The sequence below is a fragment of the Triticum aestivum genome, chromosome 2B (genome assembly GCF_018294505.1).
Source record: "Triticum aestivum cultivar Chinese Spring chromosome 2B, IWGSC CS RefSeq v2.1, whole genome shotgun sequence".
NCBI classification, from domain to species: Eukaryota; Viridiplantae; Streptophyta; class Magnoliopsida; order Poales; family Poaceae; genus Triticum; species Triticum aestivum.
This window is the reverse complement of record NC_057798.1, coordinates 777799820-777817087: the sequence shown is the minus strand read 5'-3', so window position 1 is coordinate 777817087 and position 17268 is coordinate 777799820. Positions and strand designations below refer to the sequence as shown.

The 17268-nt window shown below is 49.2% G+C and overlaps 1 pseudogene; it reads left to right on the top strand.

Moving 5' to 3' along the window:
• Nucleotides 1-17268, top strand: part of LOC123042679 (phytosulfokine receptor 1-like) — a 41891-nt pseudogene that overhangs the window by 9319 nt on the left and 15304 nt on the right.

Below are 17268 nucleotides of genomic sequence, written 5' to 3'. Positions count from 1 at the left end.
CACAGGGGAGGCACCGGCCGCGGGCGGCGACGCTGCGGGGAGGCACCGGGGCCGCGGGCGGAGCAGGGAGAGAGAAGCGGATGGGGAGAAAGAAGGTGGGGGCCGGGCTGAAAGCGACGGGGGAGGGGGAAGATGTGGCTGCAGGTGGGCCTTTGCATGCATAAACAAACCGCCGGCGCTCTCAGATGCCTCCTTGGGGGCTGGGTTTCGGATGATACTGCCGGTGCTGAAATTGCACGATACCGGCGAAAAAAGCGATCATGGGGGCGTGAGTGGAGGCTTTTTTCGCTGCCGGCGCTCCCAAAGTTAGAAAAAAGGGCCTCTTGGGGAGCCTAGTGAAGATGCCCTTAGTGTCTCGAGCACGACCACGGTGACGAGGTAGAGACCTGTGGCGGCATGGTCCGACTCCATCTCCTCTTCACGTCCGTGTCCTGGTCGTTGTCATCGGTTTGACTATCCACTTTTGTGTCTTCCAGGTCGTGGTCTCCCTCCATATTATTTTAATACCCCTTGAGCCTTGATGCGTGGAGTAGATTGCTTCCTGTTTCCTTGATGCGTGAAACAACCGCAGCTTTCAGTCAATCTTTCCATGTTTTTGAACAGGGTGCTGGTGCGTTTTTTCTTCATGTGCACGCGTTGTCGTACATACGAATCGGTAAATCCTTCTGATTCGAATGCAAGTTGTAGGTAGGAATCAAATCCATCGTCTCAAGAACGCACTCCAAAAATTGATCTGGCTTCAAACCGCCAGATCGAAGTGTATGCCAGGGCGCGCAATGCAACCTTAACTTTTCTTCAATTCTTCTTCATCTGATCAAACAAGAGCTTCTCGATCCCTGAAGAGATCCTCCAAGAACTCAACACCACCGTGCGCAAGCCCCACGGTGGGCGCCAACTGTTGTGGAATTAACACGTCAGATGTCCTAGGGTGAGGACTTAGTCGTGAGGCCGCGCATCTATGTGGTAGCTTGAGAGGGGTTGAGCGGAATCGAGAGACGCAACACAAGACAAAGATTTAGACAGCTTCAGACCCCGGGAAACATCATCCGATAAAAACCCTACATGCTGTTTGAGGCTAGATCTCATTATCATCACGAGGGAGTCGCCGTAAACCGGCTCTCCTCTAGTTGTGTCTAGCCCTAAAGATTGTTTCTTGCTTGTCCTCTTTGGGGAGCCCTGCCCCTCCTTATATAAGTTAAAGGGGCGGGTTACATGTAGAGTCCATCTCGGACTAAGACTTAAACTATTTTGACTTCCTTTCCTGGGCTTCTTAACGTCTGCCGGTTTAACATTGTCTGCCGGTTTAACAAGTCTGCCGTTTTAAGAATGTCTACCGGTTTAACAATGTCTGCCGGTTTAACAATGTCTGCCGGTGCTACCGTCTGTCTTAGGCATCTGCCGGTTTAACCCCGCCGGTTTACCGTCTGACTTAGCCATCTGTCTTAACTGTCTGTCGGTTTACCATCCGCCAGTTTACCAAGTCCCGGTCGGTTTACGACTCTGGCCGGGTCATACTGCGGGGTATATCCCCGACAATCACCATGCTCGATGGCCTTGTGACTTTAAACCTCTCCCGCAACTCTCTCCGTGGCCAGCCACCGGAGGGGCCTGGCCGGGTTTTTTTTCGATCGAAGGGGCCACACGGCCCCCATTTTCATTATGCAAAAGGAGTTGTTTACAAGGCATCAAACCACCATTACACCCCTGATCTCGAAGCCACACCAGGATGCTCCCAGCCTATCCAGCCTAATCATCACATCACTGATATATATCACCACATCAGGATGCTTCAAACTGTCCAAAACTAGCCACGGAAGGGCCTAGTGCTGTGCTAGCTACAAAGGTATCAACAAACTAAAGGACGATAACCAAATTAACATAAATGCTTTGAAGGCAACAAGCATTTCCAGCGGGTAGCTTCACAAAATCCTTCTCACATGCGGCGCCAAACCATGCCCTCCTCTGAAGATATCACGAGTCACCCTCACGATACGCCTAGACACCTGATGAAGCATGCTTTGCACCCCTCTTTTCTGCAGATTTTTCCATGAGTCAAGTAGGGAACAAACAAGAAAGATAATGTCAGTAGGATCTCTAGGCATAACACTTTGAAAACAGGTTGTGTTCCTTGTTTTCCATACAGACCATAAGAGAATAGCAGTACCCAATAAAACAACTACTCTATCTTTGCCAGTATAGCTAGGCAACCAGTTCTGGCATAAGTCGAAAAAAGATATTGGAGCTCTCTGGTTCCCTAGAGCACATCCCACAATATTCCATAGGAATTTAGCTAAGGAACAAGAGAAAAATAAATGATTCACACTCTCTTCACAGTCATAAAATTCACAAAACTTAGCACCTTTCCAGCCTTTTTACTCAGATTGTCCTTGGTCAGTATCGTATTTTTGATTACTAACCAAGAGAATGCCTTAACTTTAAGAGGCATATTCATCCTCCATAGTTTTTTAAAAGGGAAAACAATTTGTCTAGCTATAAGATAGTGATACAGAGATTTAACGGAAAAGCTACCAGAGTTTGTAAGTAGCCATTTAACTTTGTCAGGTTTATCCGACAAAATCACCTGACCACACATATCAAGTAACTTATTCCACATATCAAGAGTCTCCCATGCAAACATCTTCTGAACCTAATACAATTAAACTCCAAGGTAAATACTTTCACATCAGTAACATGTTTGCAAAAGGTTAGATTATAAAGATGAAGAAAAATCAAACAAAGAGGTTTATCCTTTATCCACACATCTTCCCAAAATCTAGTTTTACATCCATCCCCCACAATTCTCTGACAAAAGCTATAGAAAATATTCTTAACTTCCATTAAGCCATTCCAGAAGTGGGAGTTGTTAGGAGATGATTCACATTGAGTCAAAGTTTTCTTCTTCAGATACTTTGCTCTAATCAACTCCTGCCAGTCCCCCTCCTCATTTTCTAGTCTCCAGAGCCACTTACAAAGAAGACTAACATTTTTAACATCTAGATTAGTAAGCCCCAGTCCTCACTGGTCCCTAGGTTGGCACACATCATTCCAGTTGACCAGGTGGTACTTCCGCACTCCCTCCCTTTCTTGCCAAATCAAACGAGCTCGGAAAAAATTAAAGCGCTTACCCACACCTTTAGGCAATCTATAGAAGGAAAGCATGTGACTAGGGACACTACTCAAGCAAGTCTCAGTTAGAATGAGTCTCTCTCCCATAGGAAGCAAGCTCCCTTGCCAGGTAGCTACTTTCTTCTCACATTTCTCCTCAGCAGGTTTCCAATCGCTATTACTAAGTTTCTTATAGTGTACAGGCATACCCAGGTAGCAAAAAGGAAAGGTTCCAATTGTGCAAGTAAAGATCTGGGCATACTCCTTCTGTCTTACTTCCGCCTCACCGAAGCAATAAACCTCACTTTTTAAAAAATTAATTTTTAGACCAGTCAAGTGCTCAAAGACACAAAGAATGATTTTAAGATTCCTAGCTCCTTCCAAGTCATCCTCAAAACAAAAAATCGTGTCGTCAGCATATTGTAAAACATAAAGGCCACCTTCATAAATCTGAGGGGCTAGACTTTTTATAAACCCTTGCTCCTGAGCCCTTCCAACCAGGGTCACCAGGACATCAGCATATATTAAACAGCAAGGGGGAGAAGGGATCCCCCTGCCTCAGACCTTTTCTAGTAGTAAAATAATTACCCAACATATCATTTAAAGTAATAGCGACTTTCCCATCAACAATGGCAGACTTGGTCCACTGAATAAACTTTTCAGGAAACCCTTTCATTTCTAACACAGAAAGCATAAAGTCCCAGTTAATTTTATCGTAAGCTTTCTCAAAATCGACTTTAAAAAGCACACCAGAGAGCTTGTTTCTATGAAGATAGTGCATGGTCTCATGCAACATTACTACATTATCCAACAAATAACGCCCTTTAATAAACGTTGTTTGGATCTTAAACACTACCTTGTTGTCGGTGTCAAAACCGGCGGATCTCGAGTAGGGGGTCCCGAACTGTGCGTCTAGGCGGATGGTAACAGGAGACGAGGGACACGATGTTTTTACCCAGGTTTGGGCCCTCTTGATGGAGGTAAAACCCTATGTCCTGCTCGATTAATTGATGATGTGGGTTACAAGAGTAGATCTACCACGAGATCAAGGATGCTAAACCCTAGAAGCTAGCCTATGGTATGATTGTTGTTCGTCCTATGGACTAAAGCCATCCGGTTTATATAGACACCGGAGAGGGCTAGGGTTACACAGAGACGGTTACAATGGTAGGAGATTTACATATCCGTATCGCCAAGCTTGCCTTCCACGCCAAGGAAAGTCCCATCCGGACACGGGATGAAGTCTTCAATCTTGTATCTTCATAGTCTTGGAGTCCGGCCAATGATGATAGTTCGGCTATCCGGACACCCCCTAGTCCGGGACTCCCTCAGTAGCCCCTGAACCAGGCTTCAATGACGACGAGTCCGGCGCACATATTGTCTTCGGCATTGCAAGGCGGGCTCCTCCTCCGAATAATTTATAGAAGATTGTGAACACCAGGATAGTGTCCGGCTCTGCAAAAATAAATTCCACATAACACCGTAGAGAGAATAATATTACACAAGATCAATCTGCTGATGTATTCTGTGGTGTAACGTCACACCACTTCCAAGCCTTTACTCGAATTGTTTGTATTGTTCCACCTCAGCGCGTTTAGCGAGGCGGTTTCCTTGGCACGTCTTGTCGAAGCAGAGATCGTGTTCCCCTTATTCCGGGATTCCCATCAATACGGACGTGGGTAACCCAACCGCGCCATTGATTGTGACGCTTGGGAGATAAGCGAGTTTTACCAGGCCGGTGGGGACGCATGTTTCTGTCCGCCCATATAAGGGGATAAAGATCTAACCTTTTTACCTGCGCCTTCTTCCTCCTTGGCTTATCCATCTCTGCGAACTCGAGCTCTAGCGCCCAAGCCCGCACATCTCACCTCAACCTTCTCCAAATATGTCCGGAGCGGGAGGCAAATGGATGGCCTCCTCCGTCACGGAGGGGCATATCCAGAAGCTGGGCAGCGCCGGATACTTGTCCAGCGACATTGCGCATCGGCTCCCCGACGAGGGAGAGCTCATCCCCAGCCCCAGGCCCCATGAGAGCGTAGTATTCCTTCCCCATTTCCTCCGCGGACTGGGCTTCCCACTTCATCCCTTTGTTCGGGGGCTCATGTTCTACTACGTCCTAGATTTCCATGATCTGGCCCCGAATTTTATTCTCAACATCTCGGCGTTTATCGTCGTGTGCGAGGCCTTCCTCTGCATCCAGCCCCACTTCGGCTTGTGGCTCAAGACCTTCAGTGTCAAGCCGAAGGTTGTGAAGGCCAGCCAAGCAGAGTGCGGAGGCGCCATGGTGGGCAGGATGTCCCACGTTACGTGGCTGGAGGGTACCTTTGTGGAAACCATCAAGGGGTGGCAATCGGGGTGGTTTTACATCACCGAGCCGCGTGATCCCGAATGGGCAGCAGCCCCCGAATTCAGATCCGGCATCCCCACACGGCTCACTTCCTGGAAAGAGAGCGGCCGGATTTGGGGCGATTCGGAGGAGCTGACCGGACTCCAAACCTGCGTCAAAAAGTTGGTGGACAAGAAGCTCAAGCTTGTCAACGTAGTCCAGGTCATGCTCATCCGCCAGATTCTCCCGTGCCAACGACGGGGCTTCAATATGTGGGAGTTCGATCCGGCGCAGCACCAGACTTTGAATGGGCTCTTCGACACTACGTACGAAGAGGTCTGGAAGGTGCTGTTCAAGGGCGCCGAGGCTCCCGCATCCGCTACCGAAGATCGCGGATTTAGCTCGCAGCGTCCAGCTGATGAGGTAAGTGATATTGTCCTTTACGGGACGCTTGTTATTCATAGTTTGACTCTATGCGGGATCTAAACTCCCTTTCCTTTGACATGACTGGCTGAAGAAGGCCGCACAGGCTATCTGTCCGGCCCCATTGCCAGAGGACCCAGCTGACGCCCGCCTAATGGGGCTGCTGGCTCCGGCACCCCACGTGGTGCCGGAGAAGAAGGCCAAGAAGAAGGCCACGGGGACTCAGAAGAGTTCCCGTTTTCAGGTGCTATCGGACGATGAATCCGAGGCCGACTCCTCCCACCAAGGCGAGGAGGAGAAGAAGAAAGCCTCTCCCCCAGCGGGGGGAGGGAAGAAAAGGAAGGCTTCCCCAACAAGGGAGGCCGAAGGGTCCAAGAGGGGAAAAACTCTTCCCCCGGACTATTCCGCCAACGCCAGTGACGACGACAAGGACTGGCCTCCAAGGGCCAAGCCTCTGGCGAGATCGTAAGTATCCGGACTCCCGAATAACTTCAAGGTTTTCGTTTTCCGCCACGTTATGTCTTTCTAATGCCGCATACAACCCTGCAGTCCGCCTAAGGATGATCTCCCCACTTCGTCGAGCGGGTCCTTAGGGGCGTCGGATATGGATTCTCTTCCGACTCCCTCCACCCCCCGTGATGCGGACGATGCCGAGGTAGGATCCCAGGAAGGGACCCACCAGGAGGAGAGGGCCCCGGAAGTGTCACAGGACAACCTCCCGAACTTTGCACCGGACTCAGCCCCGGAACCCATAGTGGCTCCGGAGTCCGGCGGGCGACCCCTTCGTAAGAAGGGCAAGACCGCGACGCCGGCTGCCTCCGTCCAACCGTAGGTTCCGGATAATTTGCTGGAGGCGCTCAATAGCGCCTCAATTGAAGAGGAACACCGCACTGTTATGAGTGCGGTAATTCAGAAGGTTCAGCTCGCCAAGAGCGGGCTGACCGAAGCCTGCAGCAGCCTTCTAACAGGCTTTGAGGTAAGAATTTCAATATGTAAAAAATGGTACCGCATAGACAGTAGCCCCTGATGCTCGGTTCGGTATTCGAAAAGAAAAGCCGGACTGAGGATCTTTAGAAAGATAAACGCAGGAGTCATGAAAATATGTCAATATGGGATTGCAGGCTGTGCTACTGACCTCTGCCGCACTGACTACGGAGGTCAATACTTTGAAGGAAATCCTCGAGCGGTCCGAGAACGAGCTCGGCCATGCCAAGAAGCAGCTCGAGGAAAAAGAAGGTGAGTAATACCTTATGACAATTGTACCTTACAGAAAAGGATTTGGTTGCAAGAAAAATGACAAGGATAACTGGGGTATTGCAGGGGCCACTAACGAGGTGGCGACCCTGAAGGAGGCGGTGGTTGTGGCCGAACGCAATGCGGCTGCGGAGCGCACCGAGCGAGAGAAACAGGAGGCGCGGGTGGCGGAGGTACAGCAAGAGCTCCAGGATCTCGTGAAGAAACACGAGAGCCTGGAGCGTGACTCGAAGACTCGAGAGTCTGAGCTTGCAACGGCTCTTGAGAGTGCCAAAGCCGCTAAGGCCGAAGCCTACAAGGCCCTCCAGGAGATAGAGGCGGTGAAGAAAATAGCAGCGGGTAAGGCATTTTTCATGCAAAGTAAGCATGTGAGTGTTAATTACCTGTCGCTTACCCGAATTCGGAGCTCTCCAGGAGCGTTCGCAGATCTTCCCCGTAGCGTGTCCGATGCTGCTGCATTCTACCGGGCCGAGGAGGGGAGCTCAACAGAGAAGGTCTTCTGGTCTCAGTATGCTGAGGCCGGACATCTGGTGCCCCTTAGCGACCAGCCGAAGGAGCTGGTCGAGCTCCACAAGGCAGCCGAACAGGCCATGAAGGGCCTCATAGTTCGGCTGTGGCCTAAGGAGGCCATGCCTGGGAGCTACTTCGGCCTGGTGCGGCGGCTGGTGGATGCGTGCCCGTGGGTTGAAGTCATCAAGCACTCCGCTTGTATTGAAGGTGCCCGTCGGGCCCTTGCCCGCGCAAAGGTGCACTGGGGCAAGATGGATGCCCAGAAGCTTATGACGGACCCACCACCAGAGGGCAAGGAGTATCGTACGCCCGAGATGTATTATAAGAGTGTGCTGAAGGGCACCCGCACTATTGCGGGTGAGTGCTCCAAAGATGTAATATTTGAGTAGACTCGCATTTTGTTATCCTGTGCGCTGAAAACTTGGTTCATATGCGCTAAGCAACGCTTGTTAATTTAAAATATTACCTTCTGTGCGGCTGTTTATCAAATCTGAGAGATGGCAAGTCGTCGGCTTCAGCCCCCATGCCACGAGTGCTGGGGTGTTCGGGATAAACTCGAGCGCTCTTGTTCCCATTTTTGGGTCCATCGAGGGAGGCGCTCAACACAACGAACAAGGCAACCGGACTTATAATGCTTGAACACTCTCACTTAGCCATAGAATTCTATAATTTTAAATTTCGGCGAAGCCCCTAGTTTTCGGAAGACCGAATTTGGGGCGCTATCCACGCCTTGGCCGGACAGAATCCGGCTCCTCGCTCGAAGCGGCATAAGTCTTTAGGGACTCGCAAAGAACCTCTCGAACAGCGACCAGCTCTTGCCTCATCATTACGGTCAGTTTTAGCTTTCTCCACTGAGGCGTTAACCCAGCTCAACTGGGACGCAATCGCAGTGGTTCTCCCAGTGCTACCTTAGCCGATAAAACGGAACGTAAGGTACCAAAACATGGGAGCCGGGCAAACCCAACTATTGACCCAAGAACATGATTCGGAGCCAATGTATATAATGTTATAAGTTCGGGGTGCCGCACTTGTGAAAGTGTTCGGACTTATCACACCATAACGCGGGAAACATAAGCCCCTGGTGTATTTAGCCGTACCAAAACGTACGGATGCAACATGTCATAGATGAACATATGTGTAAGAAAGAAATGCAATTAGAAGCAAAAATGTGCTGCATTGCTTTATGCAATAAAAATTGTTGTAAGTGCAGGACGATACAAGTGGTGCGGTAAGCAAGGGATGGGACTGTTTAACATGTCCCCCTCCAGGGGTAGGCTACGGCATAATGCATAAAACAGATTTAATGCTCATGATGGAGACCACCTGGATTTTTGTTGTAGCCTTTCTCCTTCCCTGGCTGTTGCATCGTGGGTTCGGCATGTCTGCTGCCGGACAGGGCCTCTGACGAACGGAGTCCTGTAGGTAAAAAATAAAAGGAAAAGAAAAAGAAACGACACACTTAAGAGCCCCTGGTGTGGTTGAGCCACAGTCTGGGCTTATCGTGGTCGAGCCCCTTGCCCCATGCCCATGGTATCTTCAGAGCGTAATGGAGTACGCGGAGGGTCCACTACTAGGAAAAGGCATGCTAGTGGCGCACCGAATTTGCCTTCTAATGGCGCACTACTGGTGCGCCACTGGCATCACGCCATTAGAATTAAATTCTAATGGCGCACTACTGGTGCACCATTAGTATCTGGTGTTCTAATGGCGCACCGCGTAGTGCGCCATTAGTATAGCCTGCAGTGCGCCATTAGAATGCCTCCCAGGGGCCATATGTACAAATGTGCTTTGGCATTCTAATGGCGCACCAGCAGCTAATGCGCCATTAGTGTGATGATCACAGTGCGCCATTAGTGTCTTGTGTGGTGCGCCATTAGTATGAATATTAGGTTTTATTTTTTTTTGCTTTTCTGATTTTTGCACAGGTTACAAAATATATTATTGCATAGAATATAGACAGCAGCACACAGCAACATCAGATTCATCAAATACAATAGAAGATTAGTCTCCGAATACAATTCATCATATTAGTCTCCGGATTCAAAAGACCGGACAAAGATAAAACATTACAAGTCTCAAGACCGCGAGTATCGAGTTTGCCTTCACATTACAAGTCGATATCGATCATCTAAACTACCATCACATAGAAAAGAGTTGTGGTCATCACGATGAGCATCATCGCGATCAAACTGGTCTTCATCCGGTTCCTCCAACGCTCCCTCCTCTCTCCCGCTAGATAGCGAGCGTATCTAGATTCGGCCTCCGCCCTAGTGGTGTACCCTTTGTAACTGTTACCGCTGAAACGGTGAACCTGTCTCCGACACTCCTCCCAGTCATCGTAGACTCCGGGAACCTTACCCTTGTACACGACATACGACGGCATCTCTATGCACAAGCCAAACAACAGACAATACATAAGCAATGTGTAAGTATGCAACAAAAGGATCGGAAGAGAAAAGCAAGACATTAATAGCACGATTCATGGTCCTACTAATAAATAGCATCGATTACATCTAAGTTGAACAACCGTCCAAACCAAAGAGACATCCGAATTCATTAAAGTTTAATTACAACATGAGCCAATCAATGTTTCAGAACTACACATCACTACTTTCGACTCAACTCATCGGACAGGAGCGTGGGTGAAGCCGCTGTCTGTCGTGATGGTCATGAAATCACGGTCGTTGTCACCCTGTATTTGTAGCGTTTCATCTATCTCACTGTTGGACGGTTGATATCTGAGGAAGAACTGCCCCGCGGTATGAAGGACATCTTGATGGATGATGTCCGCAAACTCCGACTGGATGCGAAAGAATTCTTGTCTGAGGTCCGCGTCCTGGACTGCCGACAAGCTCGCGGCCCAATCTTTGAGATTATCTGGTAGCAGAAGGTGATGATGGTCCCTTACGATCGCCCGCATGTGATGGAGGGCGTAGTAGGCATCCTTCTGACCGCCAGGCGGCTGCTTGACGCAGCAGAACTTCGTATTGTGTGAGAAGATGTGCTTGCCGTACTTACGAACTGGCCTGGTGAAGGTGCCTCCAGATTGGGCGTAGCCGGGGAGAACATCATCAAGAACTTTCTTCACATTTGTGTAGTCTATCATGGAGTTACGGTTCGGGTCGAAATACGTGGCCATGGAATATTTCAGGCTTAAGAGGATGAGTGTGCAATGTGTGTCACTGCACAGAACACGGAATGTTAGAAAAAAAAGAACGATCGAAATCTAAGAAATCATATGTTACGGGGCGGTTAAGGGATGACTTACTCGGGAAAGTAAGGCACAAGGAAGTTATCCTTATCTGCGTTTGCCAGAATGACGCCTTCGAGGTGTGAACTCGCAACTTGGCGGTCCCCAGCGCTGCTCAAGTGCTTGGCACGCATGTAGAAGGGGTCGACTATCACGATGTCCGGGGTATTGTCTCTAATGATCCGCATCTGCATGCTCAGCGAAAATAGCCGAACGAAGGTGTAGTGCAACGGATGAAGGTTAAACATAGCAAAGATGTCATCAAACCGCAGGACGATCATACCCCCGATGTCGCCATCCACAAAGCCCTTGCTCTCTGGCACCTTGGCCACGAAAACCGGGTATGCCACATCCTTCTCTCTGAGATGCCGCTTCTCCAAAATCAGAACACTGTCGTGTAGACTCCGCATAGCACCGGTTGCAGCATTCAGCATATTTGGCGGTAGCATCGCCCTACCCGCCACATGCACCCTCCTCGAGATATCCTTAGGTGAAGGTGGCCCGTCCTGAGCACGGATCGAACTCCGTGCCGGCTGGCTCGCACCGGCGCCCTTGTTAGTCTTTCGTTTCCGGCCCTTCTTCTTGATCTCCTGTAATGGGACCGAGTTCTGCTCACAGACCGCCTTCTTCGGCGTGTTGGGGCCGATAATATTTCGCGCCTCAGCTATCTGAGGCTCGGTGAAGGCGGGAGCTGGAGGCGTGTCCTGAGAACTGAACGCCAGACGACGCTTGTTGCAATTGGATTTCTCCGCCGTACCAGCTAGATCGCGGTGTTCTTGGTTGGGTTCTTGAGAAAGAGGCCCGCAGAACTCGTCAGCGTACCCATGTTCGGCAAAGTACTTATCAACTTTGGTAAATGTACCGTCGTCGTTGTCGTCGCCGTCCGGATCCTGTGCCATAGGGATGTCCGGCAGGTCCGGTAGCGTTGCGGCGTTCTTGCCATGGCTTGGCGCCGGCACGACTGGCGGTCTTGTCTGTGGGGTGGTGTCCCCCGCCCCCAAACGAATCTGGCTCTTCGGCCATAGCAGGGGCCAGTTTACGCAGGTGCCGAGGGTCATCTCATCTTCTTCGTCGGCCCCAGCGGGTCGAATCAGAGGTAATAGCTCGTCGCAGCCTGGCAGCACCCGGACCACTTCAACCCTATACATTGTGGTTGGCATCGGATTACCGTGGAACATGGGGTTGCCCGGTTGAACGATTCTGCCCTTGGCGACATCGACCAACTCGGCGCCCACGAAGTGCAGAAGAGTGCAAGGAACGTCGGCGGTGCCCTGGAAAAACATGTATAGGGCGTCAGGGATGCCCAGTCAAAGGCAAGGAGATGAAGTCATCGGCCGAGAGGCTTAGTTACCGTGATGCCGTCGAGCTCGGCTAATGTCGAGGCACCGCCAACGGCGGGCGTGCAACTGACGGAGGGGGCGCTTGCTGGCGAGGTGCCGGTCGGCATACACCCGAGTGCATTAAGCTCCAATGCCCGTGCCGGTGCCGGAGACACGAATACCGCCTCCACCGGAGACACCAATGGCGCCACCGCCGGAGACACCAATGGCGCCGCCGCCGGAGACACCAATGGTGCCGCCGCCGTGCTGTGTGAGTTGCTGGCCGTGAAGCTGGGAACCGGGGGAGGCCCCTTTTGGCCGCCCGCAATCCACGTCGTCAGCCCATGAATCAACGTAGGCACCATGGCGTTGAGCGTCGTTCCAAGTTGTTGTTGCACTTGCGCATGGACAAGCTCCGAAATCCGCGCCACTTGTGCCTTGAGTTCTTCAACCTCGCGCATCTGGCTTTCCGAGCTGGTCTTTTTCTCCTTCCGCACACCAGCGGTATAGTATGACCCCCATTTTGTGGACAAGCCTTTGCCGGCCACACGACCAGCTGACGTCGGCTTATCGAGCTTATCCTTCTTTTTCATTACGTTCAACGCCCTATTTAAAGGGGTGTCGAAAGGGGAGCTCTTAGACGACCCCGCGCTACTGCTTTCATTGTCCTGCGAAAGGAACATGAACCATTTAGAAATATTGGGGATTAATTAGAGTGCAACCATATGGAGCTAATTATGCGGGGGTGTATTCCTTACCAGAACAAGCTCAAGCGCCCTGGTCTTCGGATCCGTGGTAAGCTCCTTTGTTATCGGGTCCTCCTTGTACCGGGCCCTGACATAGTTCCTGGTCTGCTTGTCACCGCTGTATTTCTCGAAGCGGGGCGGTAGGCCTTGCTCGGCACGCTCCGCGTCCTCCTTGTCCCATATAGGCTCCGCCACTCTATAACCGCCGGGACCGAGTTTGTGTTCCCCTAAGTTCAACTCCCGCATTTCTTTCCCCCACTGACTTGATTCGGAGGTTGCGGGGCTCTGGCACTTGATCTTGAACTCCTTGTACTCATCTTCGCTCATCAAAGGATATTTCGCCTTGATCTTTTCATAACTATCACCTTTATCAATCATTCTCTTCACCGCGCTTCTCCAAGTAGACAGGGCCGTGCTCATCTTCGTGAGGGCGGCATTGTTCACTTTATTCCCTGAGAGGCGTGTGTTTTCAAATTTGGCGGGAAACTTGTATCGTTCGTGCAGCTTCGTGAAGAGGAGGTTGCGCAAATTCCCTCGGTCCTTATGCCTAAGGTTCTCGGTGTTGATCGAGACGGTGCTCCGGAGAATGCACCCGAGCTGAACCGAGTACCCCTTGACTATATGTTTGGGCTCCGTTGGATTCCCGTCGGAGTCCACTTGAGTGAATTCCTCCTTGACGGTGCGGAGCGCATTCGGGCGCCGGTCCTTCCTTTGCTTCTTCGGTTGGCTGCCATCTGTGTGTGCGCCGCCACCATCTGTGTGTGCGCCGCCATCATCAGTGGTGGCATCCTCGGTGGCACCATCAGTGGTGTCATCCCCGACGCCACTAGGGGTTGTGTAATCAGGATCGGTGTCTTCCGCGGCGTCATCATTGCGGTGAGGTTGTTCCTCCATCTCTTGGGACAGCTCCCAGAATTGCTTGCCGCCCGAACCACCGGCCTCATCGTTGTGGGCCATGTTTCTCTCTAAATAGGAAAAAAGTTTGGTCAAAAAGATGGTTATTGTCAAGGAACAAGATCATGGTCTCATGATTTAGGGTTTGTCGACACCGAGGCACCCTAAAAGCCTAAGCTTTCATCATTTAGGTTCTCATCGACACCGAGGCATCCGGGGCAACCAAGTTAAGTTTTCATCATTTAGGGTTTATCGATGTCGAGGCACCCTAGGTTGGGCCTAATCTTGGCTCTATTGCCACCTATGTTGGGTTTATCATCTAGGGTTTATCGATGCTAAGGATAATTCTAAGTTAGGCCTAATCACTTGGCTCTATTGCCACCTATGATTTAATGCAGCAAGAATGGCAGGGCAGTTGATTCTACTTAACTAAGTACTAAGATAGCCCGGCCCATGCATTAGTCGCAAGTACCCCATATGTCCTATTTTTAGCAAAGTCATGCTAAAATTCACGGAAAATTTCAGCATGACCTTTGCTGAAAATAGGACATATGGAGTACCCGAATTTGCCGGAACGGAAGTTAATCGACATTCCGGCAAACTCAAGGGCCTCTCGGGGTACCTGCAAATTCATCACGACACGATGGTCGGAGACAAAACCCAGCCACAAACCATATGGTCCTCTGCTTTCATATGGACAAAAATCAGCTCAACTTATGTGAGCTTCCATTGCAGATATAATATGTCTCCCAACAAAAAATCATCAATAGTTTAGAAAGTCTGTACAAACACAGAAAGAATGACAAATGTATTTTTACAGATCATGGCTCAGAGTCATAAACATCTATGGACCAAATATAGTAATGGATACAGCAGATTAGTCTTATGATTTTACTTGTTCGGTATAAAATAGCTTATGCTTTCCTTACAGTACATGTCCACATTTGATATGTCCTTTTTGTCTGTCCTGCTTTTTGAATCAACCGTATCAAGCAATACTATGGAATTAGTCAAATAATTGTGCATGTTTTGACAATAGGATGAATGCAAAAGAAAATCAAATGGTTGTGGCAATCTGTCCATCATCATGACTGTTGATAGTCGTCACACCCACTGTTGGACTTCGATCTAGCACAAAGGGGGTGTATAAGAGCAGATATGGATGGTGTGGTCTGGCACAGATAGCAGTATAATCATCTTAATCTTGCAGTGTAATTTTTAATCCGTGGCAGCAAATGGGCATTGTGCTAGTCTAATAAGAATACACATTGTTGAACTTCATTGCTGGAATTAATGGTTTACTATCGGGATGTGCCTTAGGAGCATCGCTTATCAAGTGAAAACATAAGACACAAACTTGTAGTTGTATGTGTTTTGCCAAGAAAGGGTGCAACAAGAAATATTTTCCTAGTACTGGTTTATCTCACCTACTAGTAAAGGGACGTTTCTCCTCAAATCGAAAGTTAATACATCGTTGTTTCTTACTAGGGGAAGATGGACCTGGATGGTCAAGCACGTGGAAGATGGCTTTGTGGGCGCGCCTTCTTAACAGCGAAAATGCATACAGAATGATCCTAAAGTTAATCACATTGGTTCCACCTGGTGAAAAAGTTGGGTTCGAAGGAGGACTGTACACCAATCTGTGGACAGCACACATAAGAACAGTAGCAGTAGTACTACTACTAGCAGTAGTACTACCAAAAGAAAGGAAAGAACAGTAGCAGTAGTACTACTACTAGCTAGCTAGCTAGCTGGTACTGATCTAGCTTCTGCATGCATTTCTCTGAATTTTGTTATACTTAAACACTACAAGGAATTATACTTTGTCATAGCTATTAGTCTTTGGACTAAGGGGCACTAGCACACTAGTAAGTGATAGGCAACCATCCTACATGGAAATGTGAAGAGTTACATGGATGAGTACCAGCTCTAAGTGAAGGCTCAATGGATTCAAGATCAACCGACTGAAGTTGCCCAAACCTGCAAGGAAAAGAGAGAATAATGATTTTGAACTGCTTCTGATGGCATACATAAGCATAAGTTCAGTCCCCCAAATCAAGTACTCCATCAGATTGGGATACTACTCTAGATTAGTGTAGCCACTATCTAACAAAAAAATTCAGAACTGAATTTCAGAGTACTCTAAATGTTGTGTGCCCTAGTATTTTTGTGTTCCCTTGCATTTCTATAACATTTAGTAGCATGACAATTTTATCATGTTGAAAAAAATTCAGTAACATGAATTTGGCTAAGCCAAGCATGATCTTGCTTGCATTGCCACCTTTGCTACATGAAGCAATAGGGTAGGTTCAGTTTCACTGAATTTTTGAAACTATACATCATTTGCTGAATTTTTGCTCTACATCACTTGCTCTTTGTAAATTATTGCATATATCCAGTGACTGAATTTTTGAAACTATAGGTGAACCTCTTCAGGAAACGCAAAATAGTTAACTGAAACTATCTAAAATAGTTAAATCCACTTGATGCTTACCTAATGCAGGCCAACAGAATGAAATGAACTACGAATTTGTTCTCTGGAATACATGTAGGCCAACAGAGAGGATGTTCTTACAAGGGAGCAAGAAGCCTGCCGCCATGGCCCTAGGGTTTGCAGGTGAGGGGGTGGAGGAGAAGGGAGGAATCACCATGCATAGGTTGGGGAGGGAGGAAGGATGGAGAGGGAGGAAGGAGGAAGGAGGAGAGGTACCTGGGCAGGCGCGGCCGGTCGCCAGAGGGGTCAGGGTCGGGGTTGGGGTCGGGGTCGGCGGCGGCGGCGTCGTCGAAGGGATGCCTCAGTTGGCCGTGGGAAGGCCGGCGGCCGCGGTCGTCGTCCTGCACCCCGTGCCCGGACTGAGGAAGACGCCGGCATTGAAGCTCCGGCAACGGCTGGGCGTCGGGGGGCGACGGCGCGGGGGCGACGGCGCGGGGGCAAAGTTAGGTCGAGTGAGGGGGGGGATCTGGCGAGGGAGGGAGAGAGGCCAGAGGGGAATAGGTGGAGGGAAGCTTTCTAATGGCGCACCACACGCAGGTGCGCCATAAGTACGACTGTTCTAATGGCGCACCACCCCTCGGTGCGCCATTAGAATTTTGTTTTAACCTAGCCTAGTAGCCATATCTACAGCCCAACCCTATCTACAACAGAACCCACGCACTAGCCCGACTGGTCAGCACGCAGCACACACACCAGGAGGTCTTGGATTCGATTCCCAGGATCCCCAATATTTTTTATGCATTTTAAATGGTGTTTTTTATATTTATTTGTGTTTAAATATGTTCAAACTTGTTTAAATCATAACAGTAATATTTTTTATGCATTTTAAATGCTGTTTTTTATATTTATTTGTGTTTAAATATGTTCAAACTTGTTTAAATTATAATAGTAATATTTTTTATAAAAATAGTAAAAAAATTTAAAAAATATGTTCAAAAAGTGCGGGT